The sequence below is a fragment of the Cavia porcellus genome, unplaced genomic scaffold (genome assembly GCF_034190915.1).
Source record: "Cavia porcellus strain 051 isolate PalLab524CR breed Dunkin Hartley unplaced genomic scaffold, mCavPor4.1 scaffold_13, whole genome shotgun sequence".
NCBI lineage: Eukaryota > Metazoa > Chordata > Mammalia > Rodentia > Caviidae > Cavia > Cavia porcellus.
Window position 1 is genome coordinate 12,636,934 of NW_026947496.1, and position 19,520 is coordinate 12,656,453.

Genomic DNA, 19,520 nt, shown 5'->3' on the forward strand with positions numbered 1-19,520 from the left:
ACAGGTTGTACAGCTCTTAACATTTCCATGTCAGACATTCATTTATTGTTTAAAACAGAGCCAGAAAAAATAAAAATAAAAATAAAACAGAGCCAGCCTTGGGCCTGTGGGAGCCTCTGGGGCCTTCACACTGAGCTACATCCCCAGGCCTTTTAAAATGTTTTATTTTGAGACAGGGCCTTGCTACATCACCAAATTGCCCAGACTGGGCTTGAACTTGAGATCCTCCTGCCTCAGCCTCCCAGAGTGCTGGGATTACAGGCCTGTTTCTTTCTGAGAGAGAGAGGAAAAGTCTGTGCTCAGTCCTATACGCATTGTGGCTTTCAGTGTTTCCAATGGATTCAATGTGGTTTCCTGCAACTCCTTCTGTATGGCATGTGGCATGATTCCCTGCCACTTCGTCAGCACTTTTTAAATCAAACCCCAGTCCGATCTTTGACCTGGGAACGTGAGGACCCTTCCTGGGAGCAGAATGGTCAACGGCTGTTAAAAGAGTAAAGCACTTATTCGTGGTCCCCATGTCTGGGCACCTTTTGGGGGCACAGTTAACTGAAGCTACAGAAATTTCACTTTGGTTCTGCGCTGTTACTCCATTGGACCCTAAAGATCCCTGTACATCCTGCTTCCTGAAGAAGTGTTCATTTTACTTGTCCATTCCCTGGGTCCTAAGAGAAGGACTCCACTCTGCGAGGGTACCTTGAGTTACAACTGCATGACCATCAGGCAAAGAATCTTCATCCCGGGGCAGGAAGACAAGATTCTCTGATTCCTGTGGCCTTGTCTAAAGGCAGAGGGAAGAATGGTTGGCCCTTTGGGTATCTCCCTGGAGGAAGGCAATTTAAAAATCTTAACAAAGAAGATGGCACTAAAGCTGAGGCTAACACGTGTACAATAAATCATCTCTTCTGTGTTAAAAAGAAATCTTAACAAGCAATGCTCTTGCATTGGAGAGCGGAGAGGGTGTAGTTCTGCCTGCCGGGCTTGCAGGAGATCTTGCGATGGGGTACCAGCATGAACTAATCAGTGAGTGAAATTAACAATAAAACCCAGCTGAGAATCAGAGAGTAAACAACTTTTGGTACTTACTTTTGACACATTTCTGACAACCTTGGCTATCCAGTTTCCTAACCGCTGCAGATTAGAAGCGATCAATCCGAAAGGGAAGCACAAGTCGCTATTGGCAGGCAAAGGGAGTTCAGAAAGAAGAGCCAAGGGTCAGCCAGATAGGGAGGGAGGAGAAGCAACAGAAAGCAGACAAACACGCAGTCACCACGGCCTGCAGAGTCCCGGGGAACGCTGGCAAACAGCTATTACACACCTCAGAAATGAGCAGTTGCTTGTGGATGTGACCACCTGTGGCCTGTTATAAATATTGTTTATAAAATGTTAGCACTGGGCGGGGGGTGGAGGGTGTAGCTGATGGTGGAGCAGGTGCTTAGCATGCACGAGGCCCTGGCTTCAACCCGAGCACCAAGAAAGAAAGAGAAAAAGAGGAGCTGCTGAGTGACAGTTACATAGTATTGAAAATTCACAATCATTTCATTTTGTTCATATATCATCATCTTTCTGGTTTTTAGAAAAGGGAGAGAAAGCCAGGCAGTGCCTTGTGCATTCTAGAAACATTTTCTGCTTCAAATGGTTCACGTAGAAAGGGAAAACGTTCTCCACCAGAACGCACGCGTATCTGAAGTCATCTGGGTGGCTGCGGTAATGGAACCCCGAGGCCCGAGGGTGCACAGAGGCGTCCTCAGCGGCCCAGCCCTAGCAGTGTGGCTGTGTGAAAAGAGTTTAATGGTTGCTCTCCTAAGGGTTTTGCAGATCCAAATAACAACTCCCCAGCCGCCCCTCAGCATGCTGCTTGTGCTGGTCGCTGGGTGCTCCAGGCAGCGCCTCCTCCAGGCCTCCTGCAGCATGTGCCCACCTTTCTCCCTGCCTGTTCCACCTCGGAGCCCTTCCCTTGTCTATGAAGAGCCTGTGGTGTGCGCCCTTCCCACGCTAGCACGCAAGTGTGGGGATCCTTAGCCAAGACCAGTCTCTGCTTTCCAGAGAGGTCCCGTCCACTGAGGCTGAGAGTTCTTATTCTGAGAAAGAAATCCTCAGCCTTCTCACCAGCACTGCTTCTGCCTTCCTGACCCTTCTGGAAACTAAACTGTCTTTGGCAGTCACTTCCTTCTCTGATTAATTGATTGACTGATTGATTGATTGGAGATAGGGTCTTGCTCATTGGCTAAATTGCCCAAGATAGGCCTGAATCTGTAATCCTCCTGCCTCACCCCCCAGAGCCGTGGGATTAAAAGTGTATGCCACCATCCTAGGCTGATGTCACTTTTTTTTTGAGACAGGGTCTCACTATGTAGTTCTGGCTAGCTTTGAACTCACTTGGAACCCAGGTTGGCCTCAAACTCGCCAGTCTCCTGCCTCAGCCTCCCAAGTGCTGGAATTACAGGCATGCACCACCACGCCTGGCTTTGATATCACTTCTACACTTCTCTTTACTCCCAGGTCCCAGAGAGGATGCAGAGTCCACGCATGCGCTCTTTCCTGTCCCTTCTACCAAATTTAGGGCCCCTACTTCTCTCCGGCATCTCTCCTTCCTATATCAGTTTTAGCTTCAGTTGCTGTGACAAATACCACAGCCTGGGACGCTTAAACAACAGATTTATTTCCTCACAGTTCCCAGGGAAGCCCGTGATCAAGGTGCTAGTAGACTGCTCCTTTTCTGAGGTCTCTGTCTAAGTCTGCTTTCTGTCTCCATGACTGAATTCCACAGATAGTAATTTATGAAGAAAAGTGTTGGCTTTCGATCATGGCTAAGGAAGCCCTAGGGCCCGCTTTGGTGCAGCCACCTGACTGGGCCAGGGCGAGAGACTTTTTGCAGGATCATAACACAGCGTAGGGCATCACAGGGTGAGAAGATGCTGGCTGTGGGCTCAGGCCTGTCTACCTCCTCTAAAGCCAGTGACGCCTCCTGGGTTGGCCCTCACGACCTCCTCTAACCCAACTCTGCCAGCACCATCAGCACTAGGGTTGAAATCTAACCATGGCTCAGGCGGGCACGAATACTAGACTACAGCTGGCCTCGCTCCGTGGCTCAGGGATGTCACCTTCTCCCTGTGTCCTCACACAACTTTCTGTCTGTGTGTCCACGTCCTGGTCGCCCCTTCTTACATGGACATAGGTGTGATTGGGCCAGGCCCGCCCCAGTGGCTCTGCCCTGCCTTCCCCACCCGCTTTAAAGGTCTGTCTTGAATCTGGTCACATTCCGAGGTTCAAGGGGTTCAGGGTTAGACAGGAATGTGGGGGGACACAACCAAGACCTCCGAAGCTGGCACCGACCCTTCATCCCCGCCTCTGCCTCCCTCCTGGGTCCTACTGCTTGTCGCCCTCATGATGGCCTGGCAGCCGCCTCCTGCCTTTGCTCCCAGCCCCGTGTCCTTCCTCAGCTTCAGCGACAGGACTGTCTGTGCAGCCCCTGTGTCCTACTCCGGCTTCACATCTGCTCCGGGTCCTTGGCCTCGTCCTTAGGGGATCTGTCCCATCCCACCCGCGTCCTTGCGCTCCTCTCCCGGGGCGCCATCTCCTTCCTGTCACTGTGACCCCTGGTGGACCTCGCCTGCTCATCCCCCATCCTCCTTTGGCCTCCTCACTCTTCTGGGCTGGTCTCTGCTGCACCAGATGCCAGCCCTCTGTCCCACTCCTCCCACCCCCCCCCCCTTCCTCTCTTCTTATAATCAGAATTATCCCTCTTTTCCTGCCAAGGCTGATCTAACTTTTCTGCTCTGCCATAGACTGACTCTTTCTCTCTCTCTCTCCTTCCAAAGTAATTTTCTGGGCCTGGCATGGTGATGCACACCTGTAATCCCAGGACTTGGGAGGCTGAGGCAGGAGGATCATTGCAAGTTCAAACCCAGCTTGGCAATTTAGCAACTAGTGAGAACTTGCCTCAAAATTAAAAGAAGAGGAAGAAGAAGGAGGAGGAGAGGAAGAAGAGGAGGGGGGAGGAGGGTGTGAGGATGCAGCTCAGTGTGAAGGCTCTGGAGTCAACCCCAGTACCACCAAACAATCCCCCCACCCCGTGTCATCATCCCTAAACTCACTGAGCGAGGTGTGCTGGAATCCACACACTGTCCAGTTGAGGCTTTTGCACATCCTGGCTGTATCACTTGGAGAACAGAAAGTAGTTTGTGCCTTGTGTTTAGGCCAGCGAGAGACGATTCTAAACTAAATTAGTGATCCTTAAAAGTGTGCATTCACTTATCTTCCCAGCTGAGGCCTGTTAACCAACCGCACTCACAATAGGGCCTCTTCAGCAGGACTCCAGTCAAGGGTTTTATTGAGATGAGTCAAGACAATCAAGCAGGCTTTTTTTTTATTAGTACGGGGGTTTTCATTCTCACCTGGCTGACCATGATGACAACAAGCGTGTGGGTTCCGTGCCGTGTTTGCACCTCAGCATGACCATTAACGGCTGACCAACAACAATGCTGGGCTGTTGAACAACCTCTCTGCCTCAGTCTTACCAGTCGTAAGATGGGCACTCTCCCAGCACCTTCTTGAGCCGAGGGGGAAGCCGTGCAGCCGGGTCTCCCAGGGCGATTGGGAGCCAGGCCCGGTGCACACAGCCGCTGCCGTGCAGGCCGTGAGCTCAGCTGCTATCATCCAGGCTGCTGTGCTTTCCTTTCTCTGCCTTCCTTTTCTCACTGAGCACACAGGCCCCTCACTTCCTCTTCTGCCAGTTACTCTTTAACCCCTTGCTCCCTGGCCCACCCGGCCTTCCACGCTGGCTCCAACCTACTTCCCAGCGTTCTTGGGTTGCTGGCCTTGATTTCTCTCTGTGGGGCCACGGTGAGCCACCTTTTGCCTGGGGACCCTCTACTTCCTCAGCCCAGCTGCTGCTTTGGAGAAGAGAGAGAGGCCCCCTTGGCACTGTCTCTTCCTCATCCCTCTGGGGGAGGCGCCTCCCTGTGTTCAGCCACACTGGCCTTTTGTTGCCTGTCACCACTCTGGGACTCTGTGCTGGGTCTCATCTTCCATGCATTAGCCTCTCTCTGTCCCCAAGATCCATGCACCGGGGACAGACCCCCTTGCCCCTCCGACCTCGGAGTCACCCTCCCTCAGGCCGGTCTCCCTGTGATTCCCATACCCTTCCCCTCCCTGGGGCCCTTCCTGCCTCTGCTTGCTGACCCTGCTGCAGTGGCCTGCCATCCTTGGCCGGTACTCTACAGGAATTTCTTTTTCTTTCACACTCAGGTTCTCCCGATTCCGTGGCGTATGCATTGTCCTCTGCTCTGCAGCAAGGCCTGTCTGGAGCTCTCATCTTTCTTGGATGAGCTCTTCTGTGCTCTCCTAATCAGCCTCCCTGTCTCGCCTCATCACCTTCCAGAATGTTCTCCGCAGTGCCACGGGAAGGCTGGCACTCTCCTCCTCCCTCAGCCTTTCATGGCCTCACTGTTAGGTCATGTCCAGGTTGGCCTCGAAGGGGGCAGAGCTCTTGGCGACCAGGTTCCCTGACCGCTGTTCCATTCCACACGGAGCAAGGGAGCTGTGTTTGCTTGTGTGCCTGTGCCCTGTGCCTGCTGCTCCTGCCTCTCTGTCTGGGGTGTCCTGTCCCCTCCTTTCTGTCTGGAGGACACCTGCACACCCCATGGGATGGGGCAGATTGTGTCTTCTCCAGTGTCCAGACCTTTTCCTTCAGAATCCTCTTCGTGACACAGCTCTACTTAAACGAATTGCCACCTCTGACTTCCACTGTGCACACCCAGCTCTCTGGCTTGGACCCAGGCATCCCGCTGGCCCTGAACTCTTCACATAGAACCCCTGCCCGAGCCTGGCCCCCGTCCCGGGTCCCCCAGCCTTCCTGTCAGTTCTTCTTGTGGCTCCTGGTCTTCCCTTCTCCGTTCCCCGTCTCCCACCCCTGCTACCTGAGTTTTCTTTATGTCCTGCTGCCTGGCTGTCCTTGTATATGCCGTCATCCAGCCATGCTAGCATCCTTACTGATTCAGCACAGGACTCAGGATTTTGTGGTATGGTCTTTGCATCCCTTGTATTATGTCCATAATACACACGTGTATCTTCCATTGACCGATCTGGTGCACGTGGAAGTGTGGTACTGAGGAACGAGCCCAAGGGTTTTGCACTGGACTCCATCCCATCCTAACTCCCTGGGCACATACACCATGTTAAATTCCTGCTGTGAGGGAGGGTCTTGTCCAATTACCCAGGGCAGCCTTCAAATTTTCCCTTTCTGCCTCAGCCTACCAGAGTGCTGGGGTTATAGGCGTGCACCACCACACCCAGCCAATCTGATGCTTTAATCCTACTTTCCATCTCCTGAATTCCTAGCCATTTCCCATGACCCGATTCTATCACTTGCTGTTCCATGAAGCTTCCTCTGATCATTGCTATTACTGATGTTCTCTTTCAACACCTGACTTTTGTACTTTGAGTACCTATTGTACATGTTGGTTGGCATTTCCTGATTACTTCCTGTGGCTACAGAGATTCAATTATCAGCTCTTTTAAGGTATGGATTATAAATTACCCAGTTTTGAACCATTTTTTCACTATAGAAGGTAGCAGGATTCTTTATAAGCAATGCATTATCAACTTTACCATGATGTGACTCACCAACCGTAAACCTGACCATGAGTCTACAAGTCAGGTTTTTGTTGTTTTTTAGTATAATTAGAGTTGTGCCACTGGAATCACAATTTTAGAATATTTGTATCACCCCCAAAAGAAGCCCCATGAACATCAGCAATTGGCTCGAGGGGGCTGGGGATGTAGCCCAGCAGCACAGTACCTGCCTGGCAAGCTCGAGGTTCTGAGTTCAAGTCCTAGTTCGAGTACCATAAAAAGTGATTCTAACAATTGACCCCATACACACACACACAAACCCTTTCCCTAGGAACCATGGTCTCATTTGTCTCTGGATTTACATATTCTGAGTACTTCATGTAAAAGGACTCAGGCATTACCTGGAGGCTGGGGGCTGACTTACTTTATAAGGCATAGTATGTTCAAGGCTCACCCATATTGTGTGAGTCATCTTTGTGCCTTTTTGTGGCTGAACAATGGATCCGCCACATTTTATTGATCGATTGTCACCTGATGGATGTTCAGCTCCGTCTGCTTTTCAGCAGTTGTGGCTATAACGCTGGTGTGAACATCTGTGCATTCTCATTCCTAGTGTGTGTGCCCAGGGTGGAATCACTGGGTCTCATGGAGACTCCTATGGTGAACAGTGCCCACACCATTTCACACGCCCCTAGGAAGGGGTGAGGGTTCCAGTTTCTCCACGTGCTTGTCAGCACTTGTCTTTTTTCTTTTTTTCCCAAATTTTATTGGTGCATTTTAGATACACAGCATGATCACATGTTTCATAGAGAATTTGTGCCTGTATGCAATATAACTTGTATATCCTCCCTTTCCCCTACCCTCTCTTCACCCCTCTATCCTCCCCATTTACAAAGCTTTGTTTCCAAACTTTTCTCTTTTTTTACTGTTCCCTGCTCCCCTCCCCATTGGAACATTTTCTTCCTATTTCACAATACCTGTTTTACATTTTGGTCCTTATACTTCTGGTTTTTCATACCAGAGACACGATGCAGCATTTACACATGGATGTCTGAGACTTTTCTTTCTCTTTTGTTTTCATTTTGGTTTTTTGAAACAGGATCTCGCTGACCTTAAACTCACCATGTAGTCCAGGTTGGTCTTGAAGTCCAGGATTCTCCGGCCTCAGCCTCCCTAGTGTTAGGGTTACAGCTGTGCACCCCGAGGCCGAGCCTGGACTTTATGATAGCTATCTTATATGAAGTGGCAGCTCATGAACTTAGGGTGCTTTTATTTTTTACCTATTAGATTTTCAGTCAATATTTGTTGGATAAATAATATTTACATGAAATATGAACAAATAATCTTTTGGACAGGTGGTTTGACTTCTAAATTTATTAATTAGATAAACATGAGGATTGTACATCTCATTAAAAATGTTTTTTAAAAACAGGGTCTCACTGTGTAGCCCAGGCTGGCTTTACGCTATCGAGTCTCCTGCTTTAGCCTCCCTAGCTCTGGGATGTTGGCATGGGCCACCATCCCTGGCTAAACTTCAGTGTTTCTACTGATTCTTTTTTCCCTGGTGCTAGGGTCCAAATTCACAGTCTTGTGCATGGCAGACAAGTGCTTTCATCACTGAGCTACAACCTCAGCTCTAAAATCCAAATTTAAAAAAAAAAATAACTTTTGTGCTGGGCATAGCGATGCACATTTGTAATCCTAGCACTTGGGAGGCTGTAGCAGGAGGATTGCTGTGAGTTTGAGGCCAAACTGAATTGCAAAATGGGGGGGGGCAACTTTTAATAATAGCTTTTTCTCTTTTAGGTTGACAGTATTATCTAGATGGTATTAGGTGGCCACTTGTAAATTTGAGGCCAGTCTAGGGTAGAGTTCAAGATCAGCTTGAATTGCACAGCATGACCCTGTCTCAGAAAGACAAAGTAAAATAAAAATAAAATAAAATAAAATAGCTGCTATTAAAGAAGTACTGATTTGTTGTGAAAATTCCTGTAGCTTTGGAAGTTGCAGTGTATTTTATACAGTAAGCTAAATTACAAATAAAATTCCAACTTTGATCCTCCTCAAAAGCTACGACTGAATTGGGAAACCAGAAAAGACAAACTTCTGAATCCCAGGCAAGCAAGTAATGACAGCCCTCTTCCACTCCAGGACCTTTGCCTGAGAGACCAATTCCAGGCTGACTGTGAACCATGGTTTCTGTTGAGAAGCACCTCTCCTTCAGGATGGGGCAGTGTTCATAAAAAGCCTTTGATAATGTACCTGGGCGGGGAAAGGCCTAGGGAAAAAAATGCAAGTGTTCCAGTGTCTCAGGGTGAATTTGCCTCAGTAAACAGGAGACCCTGGGAAACAGAACAGGTTCAGAAAACTTCACCGTGATGACTGGAAGCAGAGAAACAGCAGCTGAATCAGTTGGGCTGTGGTTTAGCCTACTTATCTAGAGGTAATGGTCCAACTGCTTTTCTTTGGTTCCAGAGAGTTCTGTCTTGGCCAGGACCCATCCCCAGACTGGCACTTGTCAGAGCTGTGCAAACTAAAGTTCAGATGAAGAAAGGCCTCAACTTAAAACCCGCAGCGGGCCCTTACCACTTTGTATGGTGTTCCAGGGTTCTCGGAGGAGCCGGTGGGGTGGGGCCAGGGTCAAAGGTCACACTACCTAGAGAGGAGGCAGCTTTCTGCCTGGACAGCCTCATCGTGCCTAATTCTATGGGCCTGTGCTCTCCTTACCCCTTTAAAATTTGGGAGTTTGTGACGTTTATTTGCCGCGAGCACTCATCCTTGGATTTCCGAAGATGCTTTAAAGACCCCGTGCACGGCGTTTCAGGAGCTCAGAGGGGAAGATTACCAGCAGGAACCTGGTCAGCCGCCGTCTGGAGGAAGCGCAGCCCGGGCCTGTTTGCTCCGAGCTCAGGGTAACTTGGGCCAAGGCAGCCCGGGCGAGGCGCGTGCTGGCGGCAGGAGCCGCAGGGATGCAGAGCGGGTCGGAGGAGGGCTCCTGCTTCCCCGAGTTGAAACAGGAGCCCTCTGAGAGAAAGAGATATTGCATGTGGCTTCCCTGACGCCTTGGAGGGCGACGTGGATGACACAGCATCAGCCGTTCCCTCGCGGGGTGGGGACACGGTGGCGGTAGGCGTCTCCACCATCCCCGGGCCCTCGCAGGCAGGCAGGCAGGCAGGCAGTCCCCGCTGGAGCATCCGTGGTGGGACGTGGGGAAGGGAAGGTGACACACGTCGAGGCGCGCTGCGTGTCCGGTAGACGGAGAGCCGGCGCGGCGCGGCCGGGGGTGAGGAGCGAGGACCTGGGAGGGAGTCGGCGTGGGACTGGGGGCGGGGTGAAGCGCTCTGCTGATCGCCGGCCCCATCCTAACTCGCCCCACCTGGATGTTGAGCGAGGACCGCGTGGGGCGGGCACGGCGCGGGTGGAGCGCCCCCTCCCAGCCCGAGGGTTGGCGCCAGGGGGAGGACCCTCCCCACCTCCCTGCTTCGCACCATCCCTCTGCCCTCTCAGGCGCCCCTCTAGGGCATCGCCATCTCCCCGTCTCCGTTAAAATAGTGAAACAAACCGTGTTGTAAAGTGATGGGAAGCCGGGGGCAGCTGGGGGCAGCAGGGGAGGGGGTGTGGTGGCTGGGGATGGTGGTCGCCGAGCCGATGGGGACAGCGCCCAGTGGCGGCGGCCGAGCCCCCTTCCCGGTGGGCGGCTCAGCTCCTCGGGGGCCCCGGGCGCCTCCGGAGGTAGCAAAGCAAACTTGGGGCTGCAGTGGGGGGTTGGGGTGGGGACGCCTCCATCCATCCCCGGATGGCAGCCTTGGTCACCTCGCTAAGATCGGGGCGGGGGCGGCAGTGGGGGCGAGCGGGTACCGCCCCCCCCCCCAGCGCCGCGGCAGCTCAGTAACACGTCCCCAGGAGACTCGCAGGAGCAACACGTGATGTGTCTACTTATCAGGGTGAGAGGGGGAGAGCGAGCTCGGGGCGTGCGGGCGAGGAAGCGGGGCGGGGGGCCGGGGCGGGGGCCCGGACCGCGGCTGGGGCGCTGGGGTCGCCAGCTCCGCGCCCACCTCCCTTCCAGTGGGAGAAGAGGAGGAGGGGAAGTGACTGCGGAGTTGATGAACTTTGCACATCCAGAAACGCCATTTTGATTCCTTTTCCGGAACAAGTTTGCATCTCTCCTCGTCCTCTCCCCGCAGCCCACCGGTCCCCACCGCATCATGCCTGGGAGCCAAGCGCCCCGCCGGGCCGTAAGTATGCGCCCTGGGCTCCGGCTCGCGGACCTCGCTGGGGTGGCAGCGGGATGTCCGGGGCTCAGCCAGAGCGACCTTTTAAAGAACTTTTTTGGAGATGGGGAGGGTGAGGGCTGCAGTGCGCGTTGTACTTGGGAAACTCTGCGTCTCCGGGGCGCAGGACCCCGCAGCCTCGTGCAGCGCGCGGCGTGCGCTCGGGGCGGTGGGCCGGGGCGCCGGGAGGAGCGGGGCAGCCAGCCTCTCCCTCCGGCCGCGCGCCGCCGCTGCTCCTCCTCCTCCTCCTCCTCCTCCTCCTCCTCCCCTTCCTCCGCTCCTTTCCCCTTCCCGAGCCGCGGCTCTGCCAACCAGCTCCCGGCGCGAGCCGCCGCAGCGCCCCGCCAGCGGGACCTGATGCGCATCCATATTAGCCGTCCGAGCGCAGGAATCCGGCCCGACCCGCGCCGCCGAGTTTATTTTTAACCAGCACCGCGGGGCCTCGGATGGTGCGCGCACCGCCGGCCTGAAACATCTTCCTAGCGCTGCTCTCCATCTTCCGCCCTCTCTCCCCCGACATCCTCCCCCCCATGTGGGAGGGGAAACTTTTCTCCTACATACTTTCGAGTCCCTCTCGGGCCGGGAAGCTTGGAGATGACGGCGCCCGCCCGCCTGTCGTCGCCAGTACCGAAAGGTATCCGGGGGTGCCCGCCGAGGGCTGGGGGTGTCCGCCGGGGGTGCAGGGCGCGGGGGTGCCACGCTCGGTGGGAGCATCCGCCGCGTCCTGCTACGCGGACTTTGATCCCCGGGGCGGAGGGCGCCGGGCCGGAGGGGGCCTCGGACTGTCCAGCGTCCCGGCCCGATCTCGGCGGGGGGCGCCGGGAGAATGGAGGGGACCCAGCCCCTGGTGGCTCGTATTGTTCGCTGATCTCCCATCGGCGGGGTGCATGTTTCCGTGGGAGCCCTAGGCGTGGGGAGAGCCTGCATCGCGGTGTGGGGGGGTGCTCGGCAGCCGGCGCCGTCACGAGCACAGGAAGGAGGCCCGGAGCATCCGAGGCGGGGCGGCCGCCGGGCCCCTCCGCCGCCCAGCTGTGCAGCGCGCTCGCTCGGAAACTTTTGTCCGCCGCCCGCTGGACCAATTTTTTTTTTTGCGAGTTCTGGGGCTCAGTTTCCTCCTCCCATCCTGGCCGGCTGCGCCGAGCTGGTGGCTAGGGCGCGGTGGTGGTGGTGGGGGAAGCTGTGCTGAGAGACCAGTGCTGGCAAGGCTGGATGGGGGGGGGCGAGGAAACCCGGGGCGCCCCCCCTCGCGGTGCGCTCAGCTCCCGCGCCCCCTCCCCTCTCGCAGTCTCTTAGGAAACTGCGACCTTAACGGTTGCTAAGGAGCAGGGGAGGTCCTTTCCGTCGCCAGCCCCCTCCCTGGGAAGCGGCGTGTTTTCTGGATGTGGGCCGGGGTCGTGGCCAGGATGGGACGCGCTTCCTCCCCTCCACACTCCCCTATGGCCACGCGTGAGTGCGAGGTGCTTGGCGGGTCGGGGGGATTGGGGGGCGCGGGCCGGGCGCTTGACAGGCGCGGCGTGCAGCTCGCGTCCCTCGTCCGCGGTGCATCGGTGATGGGTTATAAAAGAGGAGGAAAGTAGTTCTCCTTGCTCAGCAGATTTGCCCTCCCTCGCTCCTTACTGGTTAGGAGATAGAACGTGAGCCCAGATCCGGACGAGCAGTTCACATTCCATTACGAAATTCTACACGGCTGCAGAGCCAGTCCTAGCACACTTTTCGGGCACTTTGGAGGGGGTTTCTCTAATTTTTTTGGAGGATGCTAAGTGGTGGTGGTGGAGAGAGAGAGAAGGGTGAATTAAAAAAAAAAAAAAAACACAACTTTTTGGCATGCTGAAAAACCTGTCCGGGGGTTTTCCTCAGGAGTTCAGTTCCCCCTCGTTTCTTGCTTTGGAGTTTAGATTTAACTTTAAAAGCCAATGGAAAGAAAGTTTGCCTGTTGGATAGGGATGCTGGAAATTGCGAGGTATAGCTGATTTGAAGGACAGTTGAAAGAGTTGTGCAAAGGCTGAATTGCTGGCATGTGTCCCCCGTTTTTGAGACCCCCCTCTTTGTATAATGTAATGATCTGTGCATGTGTTCGAGAGTATTGTGAAATAAATGAATTGAAGCAGAAGGTGGGTAATGAAAACGGCAGCAAACAGGTTTTTTGGTTTTTTTTTTCCACCCTTGTGAAAAGCATCCTTTAGCTTTGGTGCTTTTTTGAGTAGGCAGGTATGGTTTCTAAGACATAATTAAACCCGGAAGTCAGAGTTAAGAGGCTAAAGGCTTGGCTAAAACTTCTTTAAAAGGAGGGGGGAAAATTATGCTTCCTTCTACTGTCCACAGAACTTTTGAAGGCATGGGTTTGAAATATTCTTCAAATAATATATGCAAAAGTGGACTACAGTTTTAGGATTTTTAAAAATTTGGTTTTGTTTCTTTATCTCTGCCCTTTGGAGGGAGCTTTCTGGATACTGGCTAATGGGTCCTGCTTTGATGTGTTTTTAAGCTTTGGTTACACTGATGAATTAAACATTTGAAAGGCTTTAATCAAGTTTTAAATGCGTGAAAAAAAAAACCCTCCCGTGTTTTTTGTTTTGTTTTGATTTTACAAAAGAAAGGGAGAAAGGAGCTCTTTGATTTAATTGTTCCCCTTTCTCCATTTTAGGTTAATGAATTTGCAGTTTTATCTGTCTGAAAATGACTGCTATACTTAAGTTGTCCTTAGGGTGTTTGTTTTTAAAGAGGATTTGCTTGGACACATGATACTGCGAGATGCTGCAGATGCTTGCTGGTACTATATGGGTTGTCATTCTCTGGATTTTCCTAGGGACCACTTCCTTTCTCATGAGAAATTCAGGCTGGGTGCCCTCGTGGCAGACAAATGTTTGTTGTGTAAGGAGCACGCATCTGACCCTGCTGGTACAGGTGGTGCATCCATTCCTAACCACTGACATCATCCAACAAGTGACCTTTAAATGGAAGGGTCTTTTATTTTAACTTCTCCAGGCAGATGCCTGATCTCTGACACAGGTACTGAGTGTTGAAGGAGGAAAGTAAACTCTAACCTCGTTCGTCCTGGGTCTGATCAGCAGCTGTTGATTGGTTATCTGCTGTGAGCCAGGCACTAGCTAGCTGCTGCTCAGGGACTTTCATTTTTCATTCCTCAAGTTGGAACTACAGTGTGGTTCTACTTCCTAGGTCAGCGTGGAAGTCTTCATTTGCTCTCACACGCTCACTGCTTAACATCTTTTCACATCATCAGCTCCTTTAGCCAATGTCTTGGCTGATAAAGTTGAAAAATTCTACTCTTGCTTGGTGTAATTAATATAAACTTAACTCCTGCAAAAATCGCTTAAACGTGCTCTCCAGTAGCAGCCAGAAGTGAATTCTTTTGATGTTTCTATTCATTATCCTTCTGAAAAGTAGGTGGTGCTTAGAAGGTCATAGGATAAGGGTTGCTAAGCAGCTAAACAGAAGGATGCTAAAATTAACTAAAGCATTTTTGAAAGGGAGTCCTTCCCTTTTTACATTATTTACTAGGTTTAATTAATTTCTGAGTCTTCCATGTTCGTTGACCTAAGAAAGGTGGGATGTGAAAGTGGATTTTGTTTTCATAATTTGATTTAAATCTCTCTCTCTTTTGTTAGTGTCTTTAATTGAGGTTCAGTGTTCTCTGACACAGCCTTCGGTGTCATATGGCAGCTTGTCTGGTCTAGTACTTTTGTGTTTAGGATACACCTTCCCAACCTTTTACATATCAATAATAGATTTTAGGGGGGTATTTTTTGGCTTTGGAAACTCTATCTAACCCATAAAGTGATGCCCTATCTTTATTCTTTACTAAACAGATCTGCATTGAAAAGCTAGAAATGCAGTATGGTTATCAATAGAAGCTATCCAGGACGGTGTCTCTTGATACAGGGACAATAGTTTTTTCCCCCTTCACTGACATCCCGTTCTCTTTAGATTAGGCAGCCCCTCCCCTGTGTTCCCCCCGCCCATCCCAGGCCCGGTGCAATACAGTGATACTTTTTTGAAAAACAGTTATGTTAGATGGAGAATCTCTTCCAAAGCACTGACAAAAGAATTGTGATTTTCAGTGAGGGAAAAGTTTGAGATGAGGAGGCCGAGGCTGGTGTCAGCGTGGTTGGATCCCAGGCCTAATGTGGTGGGATGAGTAGTTCCTCTGCCTAAAAAGTCATTTGTTACATCTCACCCATTGCACAGGCATTGTTGAGTCATACTTCTTATATTCAGATATAATTAAGAAAGTGGTAAGTTTTCTTTGTATTTCTTTTTTCCCTTGTTTACACCGAGAAAGTGATTTTTTAAAAAGTAAAAATAGCCTGGACCTTCTTCAAAAAGCAAAAGTCAGAGAGTGATTTCTATACCCCGTGCGGGGGGCTCCCCATAAATCAGAGGTAAAAGGTGAAACCATCTGAAACCCAGAGGGAGGCATGCGATGTGCTTTCTGAAATGCATCACTTACTTTTAATTTCCCCACTCCCACATGGAAGGCAGACTACAGCGAGGAAACCCGGCCGCTGGTGTTTTCTTTACTGCCGAGGTAGAGAATGAGGAAGGGGGAGGAGCTCTTCTTAGCAGTCTCCTGGGCAGTGCCATCAGCTAAGCTTGACTCAGTTTCTCTGGCTGTCCAGCTAGGGTTGAAAGGCACCTGCGGGTGGCTGTCGCAGGCTCTGCCATCGGCCTCCCAGAGCGGCCAGGAGGCTACAGGGAGCTGTCCTTCCGGTCCTCGGTGCGTCTTGCTGGTGATGGGTCGGCTGGGCACAGGTTAGCCTGTCTGCCCGTCGGTCGGGGTGGCTGCCTATGAATGGGACCTGCAGACAAAGCAGTGGGAGAGGGTGGAGACTGTTTGTTCTGTGTGATTCAAGCAAGTAATGCTTAGAGAATTTGAAAACCTCTGTGAAGCAGGGATGGGGGACTGACTGCTCCTGAAGGGATTCACCTGAGGCTTGCAGGACTCCTTGAGGGCGGGGTGGAACTCACAGGGTGGAGAAAGAATGAAATCCCCCACTGGCTTTGTCAGACAGCCAGGCTGGAGAGAAAAAAGTCTCAGTGGGGGTAATTAGATAAAGCTTTTAAATGCTCTTATTTGTTTTTCCCCTGAGCTTGCTTGGTATTTCACCCCTCCACACTTCATCCCTTCAGAGACCGTGTGGTGGAATGGTTATAAAATATTAGCTATGCCTGGTGGGTGCGTTGGTTTTAAAATTTCTCATTCGGCTGCACTTTGTTGGACCAAGTTAGTTTCACTCTGCTTTTGCAAAATCGGGCGTTTTGCAAAGTTTGATCTCATGCTCAGAGCAACAGTTTTACAGCCACATCCCTGGGTCCCCCCTTGGCTAGTAAGAAATCATTCCTGACCCAGCACTCCCAAGCCCAGCCCAGCTCTGGAGAACAACTGCTTTTCAGAGTCAGCTTGGCCTAGAGGACTTAGCATTAAAGATATACTGCCTGTTTATCTCGGGGTGAGTGTGTGGTTCACAAGCAAGACCAGGGCCTTTTGCAATTAATTCTGTGGATGCATTTGGAAGTGGAAGGGAATTGAAATTTTAGCCCTTGGCAGCATTGTTGTTGGGGAGTGTGATTATACACCTCTTTTCCCTGGCTTTTTTACCTCAGTGGGTCTGTTGGAAGGATAAAAATGTCCCAGAAAGTCAGAATCTGTATGTGGAGGACAACGGTATATTTTGAGTTCAGGAAGTTTTGCATCCACTCTGCATTTCTTTTCCAGAGTGTTACTCAGCCCCATTACCTGAGGCAGAATTTAACTACGAGATTCTGTTCAAATGTGAGAAATACAGCACTTTCTTCCTGTTTTGCATCCCCAGGAGCGAGGAGAACCAGCAGCTTCTTAACGAGGTTATTAGAGATGGGTTTCAAGGAAAAGGTGGGCAGGGAGATTGAGATTCACTCTCAGAAGGCGTGGTTATCAGCCAGGTGGCTTTGTCCCCTGCTTATCAGCCAGGTGGCTTTGCCCTGGGGGAACATTTAGAGTGTATGGAGACACATAATTTAGTGTCTTGCTGGGCCAGGGGGTGGGGCGCTATTGGCCTTTGGTGAGTAGAGACCAGAGATGCTCAGGACGGCCCCCGCCCCGCCCCAGGGTTGTTTATTCAGCCCCAGATAGGGTAGGATGAGAAGATCTACATTAAAAGTGCAGCAGTAGCTGGCTTTGGGGATTTAAGCCCCAACACTACAAAAAGAAAAGTACAGTCCCCTGTCACTGCACCATAGATTGGACTTGCTGGCTGCATCACACATGTTCCTTTTGGAGAGCTGAAATTCCATTAGGAAAAGCAAGCTCTTGTTACCTGGCTGTTGGGTACCTTGGTTGGCAAGTTCAGAGTCTCACAAAAAAATCTAGGGCTGGAGAAAATGTTGAGTGAGTCAGTGAGAATTCTGGGGCTCATCTGCTTCTAAGACAAACCGGGATCTGGTAGGAGGCACAGCTTTCAGAGTCCCTTCTTCCGGTTACTTGGGAAACTGCTTTGGTGCTGTCATCCACCAGGCTAGGTCAGTTTCAAGCTATGTGGAATACATCTTTTTTTTTTTCCTCTCGCTGAGACTCTCTCTCTCTCTCTCTCTCTCTCTCTCTCTCTCAAGTATTTGAACTAGCCTCTACTTGCTTGATATTTCTGCACTCATAGCCTCATTTATTTTGTTTTCTCAACTTTTTGGGAAAAAAAATTCTTACATAACCACCACCCTTTTTGCAGTACAGTTTTTCTGTGAGGGGTGTTGGGGGTCTTGTGTCCAGGAGTCTCATAACAGGGTGGCTGGACAGTTGGCCCATGGACAAGGAGGGAACAAGGTGAAGGAAAGGAGACGGTGATCATTGTTGTGTTCCTGGGACCCAGGGACCTCAACCCAGAAATATCAGGTACTGTGACAGGAGCGATCCTCAAGTGCCACTTACTTGCCACTTGTCCCCGGTGTCCCCTTCAAGCCTCAGATCTCACATGGGCAGGAGGCAAGGAGGAAGCCATGGAGTGGGAGCTACTGGGAGACAGAATTCCAGAAAAGGAGGGGCTCCCTGCAGTGGGCAGGCAGTTGCCCCCACAGTGGCCTGGCTCCTGCTTGCTTTATGGACATTGGTAACTGGGCGACGGCTCTCTTTCCCTCCAGCACCGTTTTCCCTGACAGTGCCCAGTGCCCCAGCTTGGCAGCTGCCTTTACAGCCCAAGTCCTGGCGCCCTGTGCATTCTGGTGCTTTTCTGCCTCTCCTCTCACCCATAAACCGGCAACTCCCCACTGTATCTCCGTTTACAGCTTCTCCCAAGTGGAGCCTAAGGTACACCTCACCCTGCAGGTGCTTGTAAAAATGAAAGTCCTCTGCCCGACTTCTGGAGAAGTCAGGCAGAAGTCAGTGCAGCGGCCCACCCAGCCTTGCAGGCCGGGAGCCTTCCCGAGGCCTCCAGCTCCTGTCTCAGCCTGGCCTGCGTCTGGTCTGCCTCATCGAGTCACCAGTGCCTCCTAAGTGAATTTCCTGCCCCGGGTTCCTCCCGGCTGCACTTCATCCTGCCCTCAGCTGCCAGAGGCCTCGTCCTCCAAAGCTAGAGCCCTGTGCCTTGTTTGCCTGCTTGAAAACATCTCTCGGCTCCCTGTTGTCTGCAGAAAGAAATCGAAGCTCTTCACTCTGCACACAGCCGCCTTCCTCTGCAGCTCCCGAACCGAATCTCTGTCTGAGCCCCCACCTCCCCATCTTCCCCACCACAGCCACCGAGTGATCTCTTTCTGCTTTCGTGCACATGGTTCCCTCTGCCGTGGACCGTCTGCCTCCTCAGCAAAGAACATTTCTTACTCTTCTTTCAAGCCTATGAAAGACTCGCTCTTCCAGCAAGCATTTGGTCCTCTTTCCAGAGTCATGTTTACACCCATCTGTCACATCTGTCTGCTGTCATTTATCTGCTAGCCTGTGTCCCCTCCCTCTGGGGTAAGGTTCCAGCCTCCACACCCAGCCCACCAACGGTGTGGTCGGTGCTCACACGCACTGTAACGTGTGTTGATATCTAATGCATAGACGGGGGGAGCTTTTGGAGAGGAGCCATATGTAATTTGGAAGCCTCAGCCTAAAGAGCACTGCAGATTCCGTGGAGGAAACAGGAACTTTTTTTTTTTTTTTTTTAAAGTACACCCGTTGTGCAAAGGTTTGGTGCTAGGTGCCTAGTTGCGGGAAAGTCTTTAAAATTTCAGAAGTCCTAAAATAAAAGTTGGCTCCATCAAATTTAAAGAGGAGGGAGGAAAAAAACCCACTTTGTTCACATCTACTTGCTCTAAAAACTGTCACACTGAGGCCTTTACTAATTATAACCACTCTTCGTGGCTCTTGGTCTGAAGTTTACATTAAGTAAGAGAGATGGGCACCCAGATCAAAGACCAGAATCATTTCAGAGCTTCAATGTGTGGGCCCATTTTCTCTGCCTAGTTAGAGTTGTGTTTCATTAGTGGTGTGAGTTAATGGGAGTGTTGGTCTGTGTATAATTTAACTTCTCTTTTTTCCGTTACTCCTTGGATTTAAAACAAAATGCCAAATCAGGAAACCTATGGGGAGTAAGCTTTCTTTTATTCTTATGTGTGTGTATGAGTGTGTACTGCATACATACTCGATAAAAGTTGATTATAGATTATACTTGTAAAGACAATCATTTTAGGGGAACTTCCTTTGTGCTG

The 19,520-nt window shown here is 51.4% G+C and overlaps 1 protein-coding gene and 1 long non-coding RNA gene across 15 annotated transcripts in view; one reads left to right on the forward strand and one right to left on the reverse strand.

Moving 5' to 3' along the window:
* The window catches only part of Rreb1 (ras responsive element binding protein 1), a 169,281-nt gene that overhangs the window by 35,550 nt on the left and 114,211 nt on the right, over positions 1-19,520 (forward strand). For 4 of the 13 annotated variants that reach the window (XM_063259829.1, XM_063259841.1, XM_003468850.5 and 1 more), the window contains exon 1: positions 10,632-10,811. The exons of 2 other annotated variants lie outside the window; for them this stretch is intronic. The gene's annotated coding sequence lies outside the window, so the exon portion shown is untranslated. Of the gene's footprint in view, positions 1-9,366; positions 9,489-9,725; positions 9,860-10,491; positions 10,521-10,630; positions 10,812-11,296; positions 11,482-19,520 lie in introns of those variants that run through there. 7 more of the 13 variants (XM_063259831.1, XM_063259836.1, XM_063259832.1 and 4 more) reach the window with 7 other exon arrangements.
* LOC134478491 (uncharacterized) lies at positions 15,313-18,879 on the reverse strand. Of its 2 annotated transcripts, none has more exons than XR_010051129.1 (3): positions 18,652-18,879; positions 17,767-17,846; positions 15,313-15,664 (listed from the first exon to the last, which is right to left on the reverse strand). It is a non-coding gene; the product is annotated as an uncharacterized LOC134478491 (long non-coding RNA). The 2 variants fall into 2 exon arrangements; XR_010051128.1 differs by having other exon boundaries at positions 17,767-17,849; positions 18,652-18,719.